The 19,498-nt window shown below is 44.6% G+C and overlaps 1 protein-coding gene and 1 long non-coding RNA gene across 3 annotated transcripts in view; both read left to right on the top strand.

Moving 5' to 3' along the window:
- Window positions 1-729, top strand: part of LOC143305240 (uncharacterized) — a 62,781-nt gene extending 62,052 nt beyond the window's left edge. Inside the window, exon 3 of the long non-coding RNA XR_013063253.1 lies at window positions 608-729. This is a non-coding gene — a long non-coding RNA (uncharacterized LOC143305240). The remainder of the gene's footprint in view (window positions 1-607) is intronic.
- E75 (ecdysone-induced protein 75) overlaps window positions 1-19,498 on the top strand; it is a 67,226-nt gene that overhangs the window by 20,650 nt on the left and 27,078 nt on the right. The gene's annotated exons all lie outside the window — the stretch shown is intronic.

Raw genomic sequence — 19,498 nt, 5'->3', positions numbered from 1 at the left:
ACGATGAACGATCCTCGTTTAGGGGTTTATTCTTGATTTTATGATGGGACTCGGTTAAATTTTAAGCCAGGTGGAAGTATGATTCTCCGGTGTTGGATTTTAAGGATGGTTTATGGTTTCAGCGAGGAACTTTGTTCATTATTACGGTATTATGGTATTTAACCCTTACATAGCGAATACAAAATCATTTTAAAGCCGAAAAATATGGAGGATTCGTTTCTGAAATTTAAATATAATTATGATAATTTGAAGTTTTCTAACTAAAGTGTAACTTCTATAATTTTGCGTTCCTTCTGTGAAAAAGTTGTAAAATTAATATTTCTACGCGGTTACACGTTATCACTGAAATTTCTTCTGCGTGGAATATCTATTCTTGGTCGATCGTGCCCCACTTGTGCGTGAGGTAACATAAAAGCGCGTTGCTCAATTGTGCAACGCTGACAGCGAAACGAAAATACCGAAACAAAGGTGAGGTATTTATGATCCGAGTAAAAAAACTCTTCCCATAAAATTGAAATTTTCATGTAGTTCGGTCATTATCGTTTCGTTAAAACTTTGTTTTCGACCGTTAACTTGTCACTTATAATACGTTGTTTTTTTGTTACAGGTAAGTCGATGTTCATCTTCTTGGCGTGTCTTTTATCAGTCGTAAGTAATCCGCTAATTAATCGCAGATTAAACGATCAACGCGAATCCTCAGGCAAAATTAGCTTGCGACAAGCCGTTGTAAAAATAGTCTGCTTTACGTCGATGTCAAGTTCGAGGTTAAAGATACGATATACAGAGTGTTAGAAAAGTTTTTGCAACAAAAAGTCTAACGCTATTATTATAATTTTAATACAATATGAACTGTACAATCTCTAAAGTTGTATTTAAATATTAATTACATTTTTAATATTCTGTATTCAATCTTGGAACGGTGGTAGCTGGGTAAATTGCAATCCATAACTTAAACGTATACAATGGTGCATCGCCAAAAAAATAGATTGTCAAAATTAAACACTTCCATGCAAACATCCCCAACTAAAAATACGTCCAACGTCCACTATTATCTTCCACACGCGTTATCCCTTAAACTCATTTCACCCTTCCCGGATAAAAGTCCAAGAGGTAACAGCCCGTAAATTCGCACCTCTCTGCCTCTCGTGCAGTTTCGTATGCTCTAAATGTTCTTCTAAAAGAGCAGAAAATCACGGTGTAATTTCGCTCGTTTCGAAAAACAGGAGCCGGGTCGTAAATGTCCCAGCAAGCATAGGTCGTGCGTCATCAGTCCTACGCACAGGAACGGGTTCAAAAAAGAATCGCCGAGGAAGGGTAGCTTAGTGCACAAGCGAAATCGCGTGGGTACGCCTGACGCGTGCGCGTTCGCCGGTTCACCCTGTCAGCCACCCCTCCACCCCATTCATGGACATGAACCCTCGAGTACGCGACGCCAACAGTGTCCGATACGTTGTCATTAGTGCGGGTATGTCAGCGACCGTGGCATGCGATGATCCGGTCGAAAATAGGATGATCGATCGCAGCAGAAACACCGTCGCTCCGAACCCCATAGAACAGCTCTGCCCTAAAAAGAGGCCCCATACGCGGTTACTTCTATCCTCTATATCTTCCATAAACAAACGCATGGCTAATTTTTGCTCGACAATTACGCGTGCACGTATGCACACGTATGCGAAGGGAAGAACGGAGAACCCTATCGGTCAGGAATCAACTCTGTGGAACAGTACCGGAACAGTGGCATGCAAGGACACCAACCAGACACAGAATCCTGAGAGGCGTCGTCAACGCATCAGAGGTTCGTTGCTTTATTCTTTTATTCCAGTCATTTCTTTCTGTCACTGGGACATATGGAGATGAAATTGGTGGAACTTTTGATATGGTGTCTCTTAGGATTAGAGCTTAACGCTTCCGGGTGCTTGCTTAGCGGACCATTGCAAGTTGTGAAGAATAATTAGAGTGTGACAATGTAGGAGTAGGTTATTTTCATCAGGTTCGATGATCCAGTAAAGTATTATACCATGTAGCTATGGCACTTTGTATTTATTGATAATCTTCGGTGCTTTTTGTGGCTGATGAAGGATAGTGGGAAAGTACCTAGCCTATCAGAGGTTTGGGACCTTATTTGTATTATGGGGTATTAGGTAAACATTTGACAGTTGATGTATTCGCGGACTGGTTCTCACATATGCAGCTACCTCCCTTTTGCCGGGAAAAGCTTTGACACTAAGGCGTATCGATTTTTCCTCGAGCGGGGCTCACGTGCTCATTGACATTGGAATTGCTCGCTACCAGGGTCAGCCTACCTGGCCACCTAGCGTCCACGAACCGATATATACCTGTTAAAGAGTTTCCACGATGCGCTGCTCGATGGCGCTACGATCGTCCGCGTGGCTGCCTTGGTCTTCCCAAGTTCCTCACCTTTTCTCAGGAAAATGACCTGGCTTCATTGCTAACACCTTACCTCATGAATACATAACTACCTGGCTTTTCGTAGAAAGCTTCGTATTGTCAGATTATGGACAGTTTTGTAGTTAGCGGTTTATCCTCGGTATAGAATGAAACCTATCCTGTACGTTCAGCCTTAGGGGGATGTGTTAAGTACTTATTTAACAAACGGGTTGAATGTTAATTTACATAGAGTTATGGTTTGCTTAGCGCTACTATCGTCATGGAAATAGCTCAGGGTTGAACTTATTCGAGGAAATTTCGATAGTAACCATCAGATTCTCCAGGGAATTAAGCGTAATTACCTGCAACTTAGGCTAAATTTTGATATTTCTTTCTTGTACGTTAGTTAAAGATCTGAGATTTGAAAGGGCAGATCAAAAAGCGGATAGAACGTAGTCGCTGTGCTCGTTCTCGAACCGCAGCTTGTTTTCGTGGATCGAGAATGTGCCGATGGCCCACATTTTTAACGACACGATGGATTTCCCAACACGGCCCGGCCGAAACGTGCAACGGGGTCATTGCGCAACGGTTTAAGTCTCTTTATCCAGACTAGAAGTCTGGCAGCATTACATAAAGGCATTTATCTGTCAGGAGTCAAGCGTTGTGTCCTGTTAAACGGTTCTTCATCCTGTTTCAATTACGTTCGTTACAATCGAAGGGCTTTAGTTTGAACGAAACCAAAGGTAGATGCATAAAGCATCAAATCCTTACTATTCTGATCAGTTGATTGGCGGAGGGCAATAGCAAATTATTTTTCTATACTAAAATCCATGCTTTCTCGATTCAAGGATGCCTCACACAGGCTTTCCTTGTCCCGTTCACGCCCGCGACACGGATCGAGATCGTTACGTCGATCACCGTTTAATCTCATTTTAATCGAGCCGCTCAGGTGAGTAGGCGCGAGCCGGACACCTGATCCCGATGGAAGGCTACACTCGCCACGGCCCTGAGTCCCGGGAAAGAGAAAAAAAAAAAATTCACGTAATAATAGATACGAGCGTGCACTAGCGGCTGCCTGCCCGTTGCGTTTCGCAACGCTTCACAAAGGCTTCTCAGAGCCGTTGTTCTGTTCTACGAGCACAACAGAACCGCTCGCTAGGTCTACGTCCGCTATCGACGTCTCTTTATCCCTTTCAAGACTTTCAACGTTGGCCAAAATTGGACCCGACTTCCGGGATCACGTCGTATGAAAAGTGTTCGTCTGAAAAATTAGCCTCTTCTCTAAACTGATATTAGATCAGAAGGTATTAAGCTCGATGAACCTTAAATGAAAATTAATAAAAATTTCCTTATAATTTATCCTCCATTATATTCCGAGGAATTTTTATAGAAAATGGCTAAATAAATCACGTCAGGAAGTAGAGACAAATCGGGTGGACGAGTTAACTGGGGCAAGGTGTCCCGGAGGCAACAGACGAATCGTATTCTCGGTGGAGAACAGCATAAAAACCGAAAAGATCGTTCGTGGCTACGAGTCGAGGTGAGAGTGCTTTCACCTTTCTCCCTGACGTTGTTCTCTCTCTCTCTTCTTTCTCCGCTTTTACTCTCGATCACTGCTACCAGCTGCTAGCTGTTGCTGCTCCTCTGCTGCTCGTTCCTCTGGAGGAGAAAGCAGCTCTGACCTGGTCGTCTTCACGGCGACATTTCTTTTCCCGCCACGAAATTCTCTTCGCCACGCTGCTGACTCATCCTCCGTGAGTTATGTCATATAAACGGGGTTGGATGGGATCGTTCAGTGGGTCGCTTTGAGAACTTGATTCTTCAGACGTTTCGGTCAGCGGAGAAAGGTTCTGTATTATGTAATTATTAAATTACTTAATACAGACAGCCCTTATTTGCACCTCGCTTGAATAGAATATTTAGAAACTGTTTTTTTCTATGAATATATTATGCAGAAATCGAGCGGGGGAAGGCTGTAGATATTAATTATGCATAGGAAAATTAGTTCGAAGTTGTGACGCACACGCAGCCTTAATTAACCCGATTTTTTTATCCATAGACACCGTTAATAGACTGACTTCTTTGTTATAGATCTGTGTGTCATACGGGTGATTCACATACCATAACGATTGAATAACTTATTCGCAATTTCTTAATCAATACACAGATCGGTATAGCCAGCGGGGATTGCGGTCAGGCGATTTGCGGTCGCAGGTGGAATAAATTCCTGAATAACTACAATATCCTTTAAACATTTTTCTTTTTCTTTCTCCTCGATGCTCCCTCGATCGCGTTACGTGTTCGCTTAAGAAGTCAATTAAATCTTCTGGAAAAAGTTCTGTAACCACAAATTACGCGCTCGATTAACGTTTTATTTTAAACGCATAATGAAATCGAGGTTCTCGCGGCAGGGAAAATAAAAATTTGTATCTTTATGCAAAAGGTTATAAAAATAATTTATAATATTCCAGTCCCAATTATAACATTCTTTTATAATCATGTTATAAAAGATAATGAGCCAAAATTGTCAATGAAATCGCGAATAAAAAATCAGAAGGATATAAAGTTTATTATATCAGAGAATCTGTAATATAGAGAGGAGTCCCCTTCTAAAGGCTGGCGTTAAAGAGTCGGTAACAGGAATTTCGTCACGACGGCTCGCGAGGTGGCCGCATTAACGATATCCACCTTGTTGTTGAGCAACGTCAAACGGGCCTCGGCCGTCCTGGATGTCGGACGGTAACCCCGGTCGAATCAAGGCCGGTGTACATGGAGACGGCTCTTACTTTCACGCGTTAGAGACGCCACGTATGCTCGTTCATATCAGAAACTGTACGTTTTACGTGGACCATTTGATCATGGTGTCGCTCGACATATTTAATTTGAAAGTTGCCGAAGAGAGATCCTGAAACTTACATAGTCCTCCTTTAGAAAATATCGCAAGCTGAAGATCTCAGCTTTGTTTTACGTTATCCTAAAAGATTTGACATTTTTTTTTTGTTAAATATCCTTCATTATGAAAATATCCAAATTTCAAGTCATTTGGATCGTGCACTATCATCAATATACCATTTGCCATCAATGCTCCCTTAATGGGAATCGAGAATCAATGACCACTTGCGAGTAAACTAGTCGAGGAAGAAAGCGAGTCGGAAGAAGTGCTCGATCGTTTCACCAGGAACATCGAAGAAAGGCTTTCGATTGAAAGTAAAACGTCTTGCTCGCGAGCGCGTCGTTACTTTCGCCGTGTACACGCAAGGTTTCCTTAAAAAAAAGAGAAAAGGAAAAAAAAAATGCAACATCTGATCGTTGTAAAACGATGACGCGGTGGAAAACGCGATGTAAGTCAAGTAAAATCAAGATAAATGGTTTCTACTCGAAGGCCGTTCTGCATCGAAGCAGTGACTGTCACGTCTAACGGAATAAATTACAAAATTCAGAATATTCAAGTTTCATTCAAAGATAAAATTATGCTTACGATCTACTTTCGTAACAAAAAATTAATAAATAGTTTGAAGCCACCGATTCTTTCTTCAGGTAGGTATTAATGCAACGACAAAGTAATTGAAATTCACCGAAGGTTCTGACTCAACTTTTTTCCTCTACTTTATTTTTTACTTCTTAATTAACGATAATGCACCTATGATAAACGGTGCATTATTTCTCTGTCAGCAAATAGGCCATCTAACGATGCCTACGACCCTGATGGCCTTGCTTTCCGCACTGGACCGAAACGTCTTACGAAAGCTGGATTATTTTCGATCGTCCACCTATCCACTTGGGTCGAATCTGCCTAGTTTCTACTTTTATAAGCGATCGTCCATTGCCTGCAAATGGTAACGTCCTACGGTCATCGTCTGACGTGCAGAATATTGCTGCAACTCGGATTGATTGATCGCTTCCGCTCTTCGAGTTTCTGTTTCGAAGTGTTAATGACTTCGTAAACAGTTCAGATGAACGGAGAAAGCTTTGAAATCATATGGACCACTTTTCGAAAGGTTTGTGAATTTTCCTAGATAATTATAATTAATTATCTCGAAATTTGTTCCGGTATTCTTCTTTTTTCTAAAGATTGCTCGAAACTTCTATAACGTTCCGTTAGGCGAAAACGGAACCACAGCCGAATAGAAAGGAAGCTGTTCGACTCTGCACTGTGGTTAGACAGGTTAAAAAATTTCCATGGACTCTGGTAGACACTTGTCCCGTTCACCAGTCTAGAGTACGCTGATGAACAACACCCTGATGATCCTAATCTCTTGCGCAATAGCTAAGCGCCCTTAATGAAATTTCTGGCGGCTAATGACGAAGCACCCGGGTCATTGAACCCAACTTGTTTACGTTCCACTTTGTAGTCACCGTTTCCTGCTTGTTTTGGCAACCGGTGCTTCTGATTGATGCGGTTGACCCATAAAGATCCGAAGATTAGAAATGTGTTTTATTTGGCAAGTTACGTTTCATTTACGTACGTTATCCAACATCAGTTGATATGCTTTCAAATCTTCCTTAACATCATCAAATTTTCTTAAACCCCTTTGTCGTTTTGAACAAGTCCCCTATAAAGTCTAAAAGGGATTGAAATATAGGAAAGCTGTGTTGAGGATCAGTCTAAACAGCAGTCGGATAGTTTCTCGATGGTGGACACCAGCGTTCCTTGATCTTGCCTAAGGATTCACCGTTACGCTAATCGCCAACAAAAAACAGCTTCGGCTCTAGCGGCTCTTACGTTTCCCCTTCTTCGAGGTGTTTCTCACCATCGGTAAGGGCAACCGGAGGTCCCCGCGATTTCGGGTCGGCTCGAAATTCGGCAAAGTTACGTCACGATTACGTTTAGGAGCGGCGACGTCGAAAGTGCGGAACGCGGTCGAATTGGGACTCCCTCTCTCGATGGATTCGAAAGAAGTCGCTGGTGGTGGTCGGCGAAAAACCGGTCCCATTTTCGCGAATACGTTGCTCGTACACGTGGTCCGACACGAGGACACCGGTACTCGTGTAAAGCCAAGTGCGTTGACACGGATTGTCCGCTGAGGGCAGCCAGCGGAGGAGCCATAGGTCACTCACCGCTCAGCGTGTGCAACCGTACGCTTGCCGGCGCGTGTATCCTTGACGCGCGTACACCAGGATCCTGTCGGCTAACGGAATCGCAGCTCGGCACGCACGTGCCAGGACCTTCGAGCAAACGATCGAACTTTCCGCGGTCACTTTGCGTCATTCGCCGAATCTTGATGAGCTGACGGATCAGGAGCGCTTACCACTCCACTTCCGACAGGCGTACGGCCATTTTGTTAAGTTTCGCTGAACGTTTGATCGGTCGGGCAAATACTTTGATATTACCTTGATCGTTTGATAATTAGAAAAGCATAGAATACGATATCTGAAAAGAGAAAGTTGAATGAAATTGACGCCGAGATTGTTTGGGCTACGAAACGATACACTGGCTCTAACTCTTTCTAATCCACTGACTTTTGGTCAACAGTTTCTAACAGCTGCTAACGGGGCCACGATGACGTGGTCGCGAAGCCCGAAAGTAACGACTGTAAACAGTAAACACTTTCGTTCGCAGCTCGGTCTAGGACCTATGAATTTAGGCTGACCCCCTTACCTTCTGGCCCCCTCTTATTCTGACGCGTTAGATTCGCGTTAGACGGCGACCGCTTCCACATAACTTTCTCTCTTTCTCTGACCAAGCCAGAGGCAGATTCGTTCCTCCGCTTACCAGCTTACGTAACGAAATCCCCCCAAATCTGGCGCTTCGTGACAGACATTTGGAGTTGTTGTACCCGAAGAGGTTCAAGGTTTCCTACTAGTTCCGTTTCTAACTCACACTTAGAACACAGGCGTCAAACGATGTTGTTGAAGTCTTCCAGAGATTTTTCTAAACACGCTCGATTTCGTCTCTAATCTTGGATATCTATCAATTTATCTAGGGATCCCTAGATTTTCTTAAGTCTACAGGTCATATTATTTAATTACAAAATTTTCTAACAGCATCTTCTAAACAAAATATTATCATATCTCTCGATTAACATAAATTTCCATCGGTTTCCCATCATCTTAGAAACATCCCCAAATTCCCTAGCACCTGGTCCCCCCCAAATATACATCGAAAGTCCCGTCTATTTCCCTGATAAACGAAGTTCGAACGTTTTCGTGGCAGTTAATGGAAGCAAAAAAGGAACTTTCTCGGAGGCGAGCGTGGGCATTGGCATTTCGTCACTGGCCAAGCAACCAGGTTGAATAACCGGCGTTACGTCACTGCCGTGTACGCGTTCGCAGACGGTTGGAGGAAAGAGGGGCAACAGTGGCAAGCAGAGAAAGAGGAAGAGAAGAAGGTAAGGGACGGAGGTTCTCAGCGAAGCGTGCAAGGTGGGGACTATGGAGGTCGATCACCTACGTACGGGAGTCAGTGACACCTTCAACCGAGGACGCTCTTTTTTTCCTTCCGTTCGTGGGCTCCTTTACGCTTGTCATCGCCACGCGGATCGCCGAAAAGCTCGCCAACGCCGATAGCGGATGTCGTGGCTGACCGCTAGACTGTTTGGGTGTGTCTGGACCCCCGTGTCCAATTCGAATGATCGAATTTTTAGATAGATGAGTTTTCGACTTATTTTTCCAGATGAAAAAGCCTATTTATTTCTGTGATGATCTAAATAACTAATCAAAGTTCAAGATCCAGCTTCATCCCTTAACTATCATGGCCCAGGTCATCGAAGGGTTAACATTTTTTTCATTCATCTGTGCCATTTTCACCTGCAAGTGATTATTACTCGAGTTTCATTTTTTAAAAAATACGAAATGGATGAATTAAGGCTAATCATTTGTAAATCGACCGAGGTCCAGTTGCTCTTCTCGAAAAGGTATCTCTAATAATCGTGGAGGATTCGTTTGGAACGTTTCGAAGTCACTGAAACTTCCTCAAACGGGATCTACAATCGTAGAGGAGCGTGGCTTCGGGGTCTTCGACCCCTTTTTCCGGGACGCTGTGGTATCGTAAAGTTGGCCGGAACGGTGCCACCGTGTCCACGTCACTTGTCCTCTCCGCAGAATCCTTTGCGAATTATTTTGCACGAGTCCACGACGCCGTGACGGCCATGTTCAGGTCAACGGCCCCGCTTGTTGTCCCCCCGCGTGTCTCAGGAATGAGTATCGCGTCGAAAATACCGGGCCAGTGTCTGTGAACGCCGACGATGTTCAAGGTCTTGCCGTGAACCGGAAGAGCCGAACGGTTTCCTTCTTATTCGCGTCATCTTTGGGGATCCATCCTTCGAAAGGATACGATAAAACGATTAAAAATCGAGAAATAATTTTCTGGGGCCATTATTTCGCTGAAATAATTAAAACTCTGAAAAAGTAGTTCCATGACAAAAAGAAAAAAATAATTAAACTTCAAGGTGAATGATGTTTTTCTGTCTATCTAAAAAGAGCCAAATCATTTAGTAATTTATTGCTAAATAAATCAAGACTGATCCGTCGTTCTAAAAGGTTAACCGATCCTCTTTCAGAATCGACTTAGAATAGCCTTCCGTAGGTAATATTCATTACCCGTTCGTATAAATTCGACGATGAACGTCTTATTGAACTAGCTGACATTGTAACAGCTTCCGCCTGGCACCATAAAATTTCGAAAGAACTGGGACCACTCGAGCCGATGACCGAAGAAGGTCGACCAATACGGCGCCCCTGTACTTTGCCTCGTTCCTGGCCTTAGTTAACGACGTTGCGGTAGTTGTGTACCAATGGAATAGCTATGTTCAAGTTTCCTTTAGAGTTCGCCATGAAAATGAACGCCTTTGACTTTGCGCAAACAAACGAAGGTGGTATTGTTCCTCCCACATCGCTAGCATTAATTTCTATCACTTCGTCAGACAATTTTTCTATTAACAAAGTCGTCCACTTTGTCGCTTAATCGCGTGTCAATTAAAGGTTTTACACCGATGCAAGAGGAGTAATTCTAAAATAAAAAGAGCACGATTTGCATACAATGATTGGTCGTCGGTGGACAAGTTCGATATCATTCGCGTTATCTGTGTAAATTCGCTTTCATCGTGGTGGCAGGTGCCCTTTAAAGGAGAAGTCGAGCAAATCGCGTGGGTGGGATCGGCGAGATCGAACGCTCGTGCTGGATCGATCGAAGCGGGTTAATCGGAATCGAGAGCACGTAACGAAGCCGATCGAATACGTTCGTGTCCACTCGACCGGGATAAATCGATGAGAATTGAACGAAATTGCTTTGGAAACGTGAGAACAAAGATTCCACGGTGTCCGCATCGTTAAACTAATTAATCGAATGAAAATAAAGCGTTTGAAAAATCTATTGGGTCTTGAGATAGAATGAAAATGTATCTATTCGATCGGAATGCTCGGGAGATGCTGGCACGCGACACGAAGAAGGGCGTTCACCCGGCAGTTGCTAAAATAGAGGGTCGATTTCCGGTTCCAAAAAGTCGATGAATCATTGGCCGGGGCGCGGAAGAAGCGTTGAAGCTAGGTCGTTTAAATTTACGCGGGCATCCTAAAAATAGGTCGGACGGTGAGTCCGCGGCTGACTTCCTCGTTCATTGTCGCGAATTCGGTTCGCCTAACTGTAGATCCGTCGGGGCACTAGCCGATGCACATGCCACCACCAACCGAGAGAAAGAGAGAGAGAAGGAGAGAGGTCGATGTATCGTTAGATGCGAGCAAAACGGCACAGGACCGTTGCAAGTCGCGATACGAATTCCTTCGCTCGTTTCAACATTTACAAACAGCGCAAACATTTTCCCGAAATTTTTATAATCGGAATTATTAATAATCGGATGTACTGATAAAATTGAAAATTTTCTTCTTCGATATCTATAAATTTATATCAATCGGGGATACCATTTTTATAGAATTCTATTCCGAAATAAATCAATCGGGGCTTAGATCTGGAAATAGAATTTGGGCGAGTAAATATTAACAGTTGAACGATCCGAGGATAAATTCCCCTCGTAGTTGATTTAGAAAAATCATCCTCGCCATGGAACACCATCACGACGAGGAGGAGAAAAGGGTGTGGAGGGTCGAAATGTTTCACCGATCGAGATTCCGTTAGCTTGGAACACCCGTGCACGCTGCCAGCGAAAAAAAAAATATCGATCCTGTTGAGGATCGAGCGGCGAGTTTCTCACGAGCATCGTGGCAGTCAAACTGTCAAACGTGGTAGTCAAACCGTGTCTAGATCCCGCACGGCCACGGAACGAGGCGTAATCGCGAGGTTGGTGCGCGCCCATGTACACCCCCGTCCATAAGTCACGAAAGACTTAGCAAAGCGCTCCTATTTTAGAATAGCAATTAAAAATAATTTTTAAATTTCTCTCCATAAATCTTCCTGTGACATAGAATTCTATTTATCTCAAAATTTCCAATGGGGTGGATGTCCAGTGACTAGAATCACCATCACCTTAATTTCAACTTTTCATTTCTTTTTATATATTCTAGTAGGGTACTCGAAATTATTATCACGTATAAAAGCTCAATTATTATTTTTGGTAGCATGTATGAAATGAACGGATTATTGAATTTTCAACGTCATCCTAATTTCCATGACTTATGGACGGGAGTGTATGTACAGCTTCTAACCGCGATGAAAAGCGGTTGGCCGAGCGAGCAAGCGCAGATTTACAGTCTGGCTATATATTCCCGTTCCAACGAAAGGATGCGTTCCTTCCGGGGCAGTTAGGCCGGTGAACACGCTGATGGAAGCATGCTCAGCACGCGGCCCGGTTTGCGGGTAACGAGCAACAGTCCACCGGTTGGTCCCCGATGCGTTGGCGTGGTCCCGCATTAGCATCGATATAGCGAGGGTCAGGTCGAGTTCAGTGAACCCGGTGCATCGCCGCGGGGAACGAGCGAAGAATGAAAAGTGGCTTGCCCGTCCGCTACGGGCGTTAGAACATCGGCGATCGTTGTTTCCGATCACGACCTCCTTGCCTTCCATTACGCGGTTTTCCTTTTTTTCTTTTCTTTGCATAAGGTGTTTCGAGATAATCTAATCTAACCTGACCTAACCCACACTCCGTAGAATGAGTTTTATCTAACGCGAAACACCGTACACCAGTCCTCGAGGAACAACATTTAAACTTATGAGTTTTCTTTTCAAATAGTGTCAGACTTCCTATATTTCAACAACTTCTTTTCTTTATTTTTTTTTTTATAACAGAGATACTCCAACGTTTTCACGCAGAGTATTGACCTAGATTTCAAGAAGCATGGCAAACGTAAACGCTGGTCTAACAAGAATTTTAACGTTCGCAATTAAACGAAACGCGATTTCCTGCTGTTTGCATTCTCACCTCGATCCACACCGTGTTCCCACACGGCGCAAGTGGATCTAGGTCGCTACGGTTCCCGCCAAAATTTCGTCAGACGACCAAGTTTCCACTAACACACCGCGGTTATTGTTGCATACCACTGGTTAACTACCGGTGAGAGTGTCACGAAAACAATACACAATACCATGTCGGAGAAAGTATCCGCGAGTGCGTGTGTATCTGGAAAAGTCAATCGTCGTTGCGTGACGACCAACTCGTGTTTACTCAATACTCTTGCGTTCATTTTCCATTCCTTTTATTTTTTTTTCATCAAGGATCCTTTGTTCCTAAGTCGAATACGTCGAGCATCGGCGTCGCTTTGATCTCGAATCGTAATGCAATCGATTTCGTAAGAATTGAGAAACGGCAGCACGCAACTTTCTTTCCCAACTGGCTGGACTAGGGTATACGGAAAAAAATGGGTCTCTTACGATCGAATAAAACGGCTCGTTACATAACGAGGAAAGTAGGCGAGCGTGAATTTGGTTATTCGGTCAGCGGCGCAGCATGAGGACCCCTCTTGTCTGCCCTCGGGCCGCTCTATGTATTACATCTCACGGCTACGTTTACGAGTATATCGCGAAAGGGGAAAAGGAATGGCGCAATATCGCCACATGGTTCGGAAGATCGTTCAAATTAAGAGACACGTGGTTGAGAAAGATTCACGATATTTCTTTGAAACTTCCCCAAAACGTCAGCCTAAATTAATCTGACCACGGTTGCTCGCTCGATTAATCAACCTCCAGCTGGAAATTATTTAACGTGCGTCGAGGAAGGAGGGCTGATCGAACAGTGAAATTTCACGCAATTACATAAGCCGTGTGATTCGCAGTCGGTGCATAAGTTGGTGCACGCCTGCCTGCAAGCCCACCCGTCGCCCCCTCTTTATCTTCCGTGGATGTGGAGCAATATGGTCGGAGAGGTGAGTGACCGGCGTCCAGTTGCGTTCACTAACCTCCCTCTCCTTCCAGAGGAGGGTATCTGACGTGGCCCCACTCTGAGCAAACGTTGTTGTATTCCCCTCGGCCAAGTTTGTCCGTTCGTCCCTGTTGCACCGTATCGTTCGAACCGCTCGATTCCTCTTCTTCCCCCTTTCACGCTCGTTGCAGAACTCGTGGCACGCGAGCAAGCCTAACAGCAAGCCTCGTTCGATCCACCGCTTGGACTCGATTGCACTATCGGTACTTATGAATTTAGAACGACGGATCTGGAGCGGTCGAGCCTCGACAGCGATCCACCTAGCTGTGGACGCGTTGCTTTTGCCACTTACAGGCTGTTGCTTTAGTTACCTCGAGGAATCTCCTCCATATTAACTTAGTTTGACTTAGAGTTTCACTTAGAAATCGAATATTTTTGAAAATTTAAGGATCGGCGCAATCTTTGACTTAAGAACGAAAGTAGTCAGAAGGAACCTCAGTTTCTGTTCGATCTTATCGGGACCATCAGCCGTTCTGATCGTTGGCCCGTACGATTGGCCCAATTGGAGCCTAGCGTTTCACAGTTAAACGTAATGGGACGAACGATTACGATCGCGGAAGAATGCCGATGAGGGAGGATCCGTTAATCGTTTCCGTTCCAACGTCGACGCGATTCAGCTCGATCGCTCGGCCCGTGCATTTATCGCTTCACTTTTAGTTTCGGCCGAAACTTACTTTCGGCAATGGCCATTCCACTTGGCCAGCCGGGTGCTCGCCTTGCATTATTTACGTTCGCTCGATAATGCCTGTACCTCGATTCGACGCGTCGCTTTTAGGCCAGGCAAGTAGTATCTCGCGAAGGACTTCCGTTTTTCTTACCTGTTGCTGGATTCCTTTCCGCACCATTTCCAGTCGTTTATATAATGCTTCCTCCTTGGGAATACCTCGAGGCTGATTTTTTTTCCGCCTTCTTCTAGCCTACATATAAATTGTCCCGAGGGATAGAACTGCAACCGGAAGGGCAACTCCTCGAACAACCCTGCTCAATCTCTTCCTCGTTTCGTAAGGCGACGATCCTGGCCAGGTTTACGCTACTTTGCCACAATGAGGCTCGTTCAATGCACAAGGAACAACGTGGCATCGCAAACGTGCGCACGCGTTCCCCTCTAACTACTTGCCACGGCTGTGTGCACGTACGTACACGTAGAAATACGTGTGTACGTGGTAGCCGAGGGTCGTGCCGATGACCGATCAAAGAGAAGTTCGCGTTGTGAATACGTGATACGTAACCGTCCAAGGCACACGGCCACTGACCGACGCTGTACCGACTCAACCCGTGCATTGTCCTCGCAGCAGCGAACCGCAGCGCGACGCGAACAGACGCAAAGCGACGCGACGCCTTCTGCTTGCAACAGAACGCAGCGGTTCGTACACCAGTGCTTGAATAATCAGATTAAGGGCAAGTGCCCGGAGATTTTCATTTCTGATTGGTTCATCATACTTTAAGGGATGTTGTTTTTAGTCTTTGGGGGAGGTTGGAAGTGTGGAGATTATGATTATGATTAATTGGAAATTTTTTTAATCGTTTTTCTAACTCCACGTTTAATTGAAATCGATGCACCGTTGTTACGAAAGATAATCGTAAATGTAACTCGATTAATTATGATCGACGTTAATCGTTTTACCGCTGAGATCCCGATTTACCATCAATAACAACCGGCCATGGCTCGAAGTTAATGTTCGACTCGGTTCACTGAACTATAGTACCGATACAGTTCATATTTCTCGTTGACCGGCAAGACTGGTCGAGCAGTAAAATAGCATCAGCAGAAAGTTTCCTGGGATGCACAACCGTCCAAATGCGGTTACTCGAGTATCGTGGTGCTGCGCCGTTTGAAAAGTGGGATGCAGATTCAGTTATCTTGCCCATTGCGCGGGGTGCAGTGAACCCATGAAACTAGCGGGGAATCTCGATAACGAAAGATGCAGCCGAGTTCTATGCACTTTTCGCAACCAGTTCACCGAGTATTGTTCTACGCGCCTACCGATCCGATATCGAATATCTGTTTCGATATTTCTTTATTCTATCGTTTATGTTTCAACTAATCACCAATAGTCCACATTACAAATTTAATAGGAAATCATATTATTAATTAGAAATTTAAAAACGTTTGAAAGGAACAATGAACGAATACCAAAATTCTTGAGGCCGAGTTTTGCGGTGACTATTCTGTTATAAAACGAACGTGTCCAACAAATGATCGATAAAAATTATAAAGGCTTGCAAAAAATAAAATGAGGCTCATGGTGATCGAATATCGACCGTATCATTTTTTAATAGGACTAGTTGAATCGGCTTACGAATCATTAAATCGTGGCGTTTCGATTAAGAGGAATTATTCAGCTCGGAAGGTTCTCGATTTCGATCACGATCTCGAGATCGTTTAAATCGTCAAATGAAAAGAAACGATTTCAATTGATTCTCGCTTTAATCAAAGTTTTTATATCAGCAGTCTGATAGATTTTTAAAATCGAAGCTTGAAATTCCACGATACAAGGTCTTCCCTTTATAAAACGGTGTCCACAAAGTGCAACACTCTGTACCGTTACAAAATGTCTGCTGCAAGCTCGGCCGTGTTCGACTAAAATTCGAACAATCCTGTAAGAGTACACGAGGAATTCTTTCTTTGACTTTTATTTTTTCATCTCTTTCTTCATTTCCCTCGGCGATAGCTTTCGATGAAAAAGCGAGTCTCGTCGAGCTGGTAAGTTGTTTCTCGAAGATTCTCGATTTCGGGGCATCGACAACGAGGAGGCGATGAACTCGGTCACCGGGCAACAAACTGCAGACCCCACCAACGCCGTTCCATCTTTGTCTTTCCTCTTCTCTCCGCTGCCTTTTCTTCTCTCTCTCTTTCTCATTTTCTCTCTCTCCCTCTCTGTACTGGAAGAGAAGGTCTGTGCACACGCGAGCCACGCCACCGTTTCGTAATACACCTTCATGATGCTTTTCAAGGTGACCGTGAACTTCTGAACACGTTCCCGCCGGCGAACAATCGGGGAGAATTGCTGGAGAGAGGACGTTGAGCTCGGTTAAAGAATTCGGAGGAGGTTCCCCCAGGAACGTCCTCGATGCGTTTCGCCTTCGGTGCAATTGGAACCTTCCTTTTTTTTTAGAATGATCAGTATTCTCTTAATTTTCTCTCAGGCGATTGAAATTTTATTTAGAATAACTTGGCATGATTATTCTCAATAATTTCCTCCCCCCAATAAAATAAATTCATTCGCCACCGAAATCTAATTACGAATAGCCGAAAAATTATATCGAAGGATGTTCCATGGGCGTCGAGCATCCGTTGACAGTCAGCAGGGTTACGTTGACCCAACGACACGATTCGGGAAGCGGGATTAGGTAATTCGGTGACGAAACGTGACTTCTCGTTGGAGCATTGCTCCCACCTTGGTGTCTTCTTCCTCTTACTTAGGCACACGAACCTTCCTCGTCACGTGTTGGGTCGTACGTGAACACCGCCCGTATGGAATAGCGGTTCCTCTTGCGTTCTGTAACGACCACACGAAGCTTCCTCGTCATCGCGAGTGATTTTCAGCCGGTAAGCCATCGTCGATCGAACAGTCGAGAAAAGAAAAAGAAAAAAAAAGAGTTCTCATTGAAATGGGTCAGCAAACATCGATGCCCATTCCGTGTCGCGATCGAAAGTTCCGGATAAAGGCAACACGCACCGGAGACGAATCTTCTTCTTGTTTCTCTTGGCGACCGTTATCAACATATTCCAACAGGCCGTTAATATTACGTTCCGCGTCGTGAGCTAGAATCCTGACCGATACGCGTGGAGGGAAACAGGGTTAAGAGTGTGTGTCCGTGGCGAACTTTTCGTTTTATCACGGATCACGCTGGAGAATCGATACCGTTTCATTATCCAGCTTTTTCGCTTCGAGCACCGATTCCCGATAAATCAGTCGAGTTATGTCCTATGTATGAAAGGACACCCACACCATTGTAAAACTGAAGCTACAGTTTCTAATTAACCGATGAATTCCTTTAACCCCCGGAGTACAACGACCTCACGTGTACGAGTTCTAAGTAAAATCTGAACAGGCCTATAAATTCACCTCGTACTCCCAACGCACACAAACACCATAGGCGTAGATATTAGTAAAGCATTACAGAAAGAAGATCATTTATTTTCCAACATTCCGATCATTTATTGCAACACGGTTTAACGAAAGCAATTTTTCATCGAATAAAAAGATCACCTCGTACATTCACTTATCTTGACAGAGAGGATGTCTCGGAGATGGTTGATTTCAGCCCTAGGTAGATATGAAGAGGGAAACTAATAAGTTGCGATCGTTGCCGGAAGAAAGAGCGATGTCGAAGCAAAAGCAAAGTGGATACTTCGGGAAGAGAAAGAAGAAGGATAATCCTTTCTCACGCGCATTTATCCGCGCGGTTCCATCTATCCGACGTGCCAAGGGAGCATCGCGAGAACGGTGAAAAAGCTTGCGTACAGCGTAACCGTTGCTGAGGATGGTGGTGGTGCGCTGCATAGCACGTTGACGTTGTTGCTAGTGTGGGTTACCTGGTTAGTGACCGGCCAACCGAGTTCACTGGCATCGGCCCTCTTCCAGGTTGGCTAATCTCGCGACGAACGGAGAACGCCCGCTCCCCGCTCGTTCCCGCCCTCGCCATCGCGCTCTTCTTCCTCTTCGCACGTTTTGCTCGTATTTCGAAGCGGTGCAGCGCAGGAGATTCCCTTGGTCGACTCATTCGCTCGTCCGCTCGTCGCCCGCTGGAACAGTTAAGGACACGTTTTATTAATAGATTAACGAGCATGAGAACACAGGGAATCGTTGCCGCCGATGCCTCTTCCCGTCCGTTCGAGCGATGAGAATTTCTCGCGCCTCGAGAATCCTCCCTCGACTATTTAATTGGCTTCCTGCGGGATTCTTCGACTGTGGGATACGATGCTACGGGAGTCTTAGATTTTCGCGTGCGAACATGGACGCCCGATGCATTCCAAGTTCACGATTCGCTTATTTTTCTTACGATATTTCATAGACCCTCGGAGGAAGGGGTTGTAAGATATGACCTCGCGTATTTTTCAAAGGGATCCAGTCTTGTTTACAAATTTTATAGAGAATCGAGAGGTCGTCGACTGTTCGAAAGGGGAAAATATCGAAGGAATCGACGTGGCATTGCGTTAAGTTCGAAAGATGTCCGATGATTCAGAATACAAGCCCGTAACGAGCCTGACTCAATCTAGCTCGTCCGATTGGCCGAGTGACGCAGAGGATGATACGTTGGCTCGAACGCACGTGGTAGGTGTGCAAAGCCTTCCCCTCGAGATTTATCGAATAGAAAACAAGTGGATTCCCGGGATCGCGGTTCAGTAACCTGCTCGACGTCGCCGATAGATCCGCTTTAACGCCTATTTCTGTATCAGGATTTATTTCTGCGACGTCCGCGACACCCAGCCATCTCGTCGTTTCCACGACGAACGGATGTGTCAGATGGAATTACCAGATCACGTTTTGGTCAGATAGTTTCTAACGTTCTTTCATTCAAACGAAAGAATATTTTTAGTACTGTGCTTTACTGAAGCTACTCATCGATGAAAGCTCAATACCGGTAAATCGATTAATAGTATCTTAAAACGCGAATAAGAATATTTTTCGTCCAGTTACCGAGCTAAATTTCAACGAATAAGTAAACAAATAAAAAAGAAAATGTTTCTCTCTCGAGGAGAATTGTCTGACCACTGGAGGGTATCATCTACTTATCAAGCAACAGGCAGCCACTCGAATCAAAAGTGAATTAAAAGAATCAGGATACAGACGGTATCA

The sequence above is a fragment of the Osmia lignaria genome, chromosome 13, assembly GCF_051020975.1.
Source record: "Osmia lignaria lignaria isolate PbOS001 chromosome 13, iyOsmLign1, whole genome shotgun sequence".
Lineage (NCBI taxonomy): Eukaryota > Metazoa > Arthropoda > Insecta > Hymenoptera > Megachilidae > Osmia > Osmia lignaria.
This window is presented reverse-complemented; position numbering and strand designations above follow the sequence as displayed.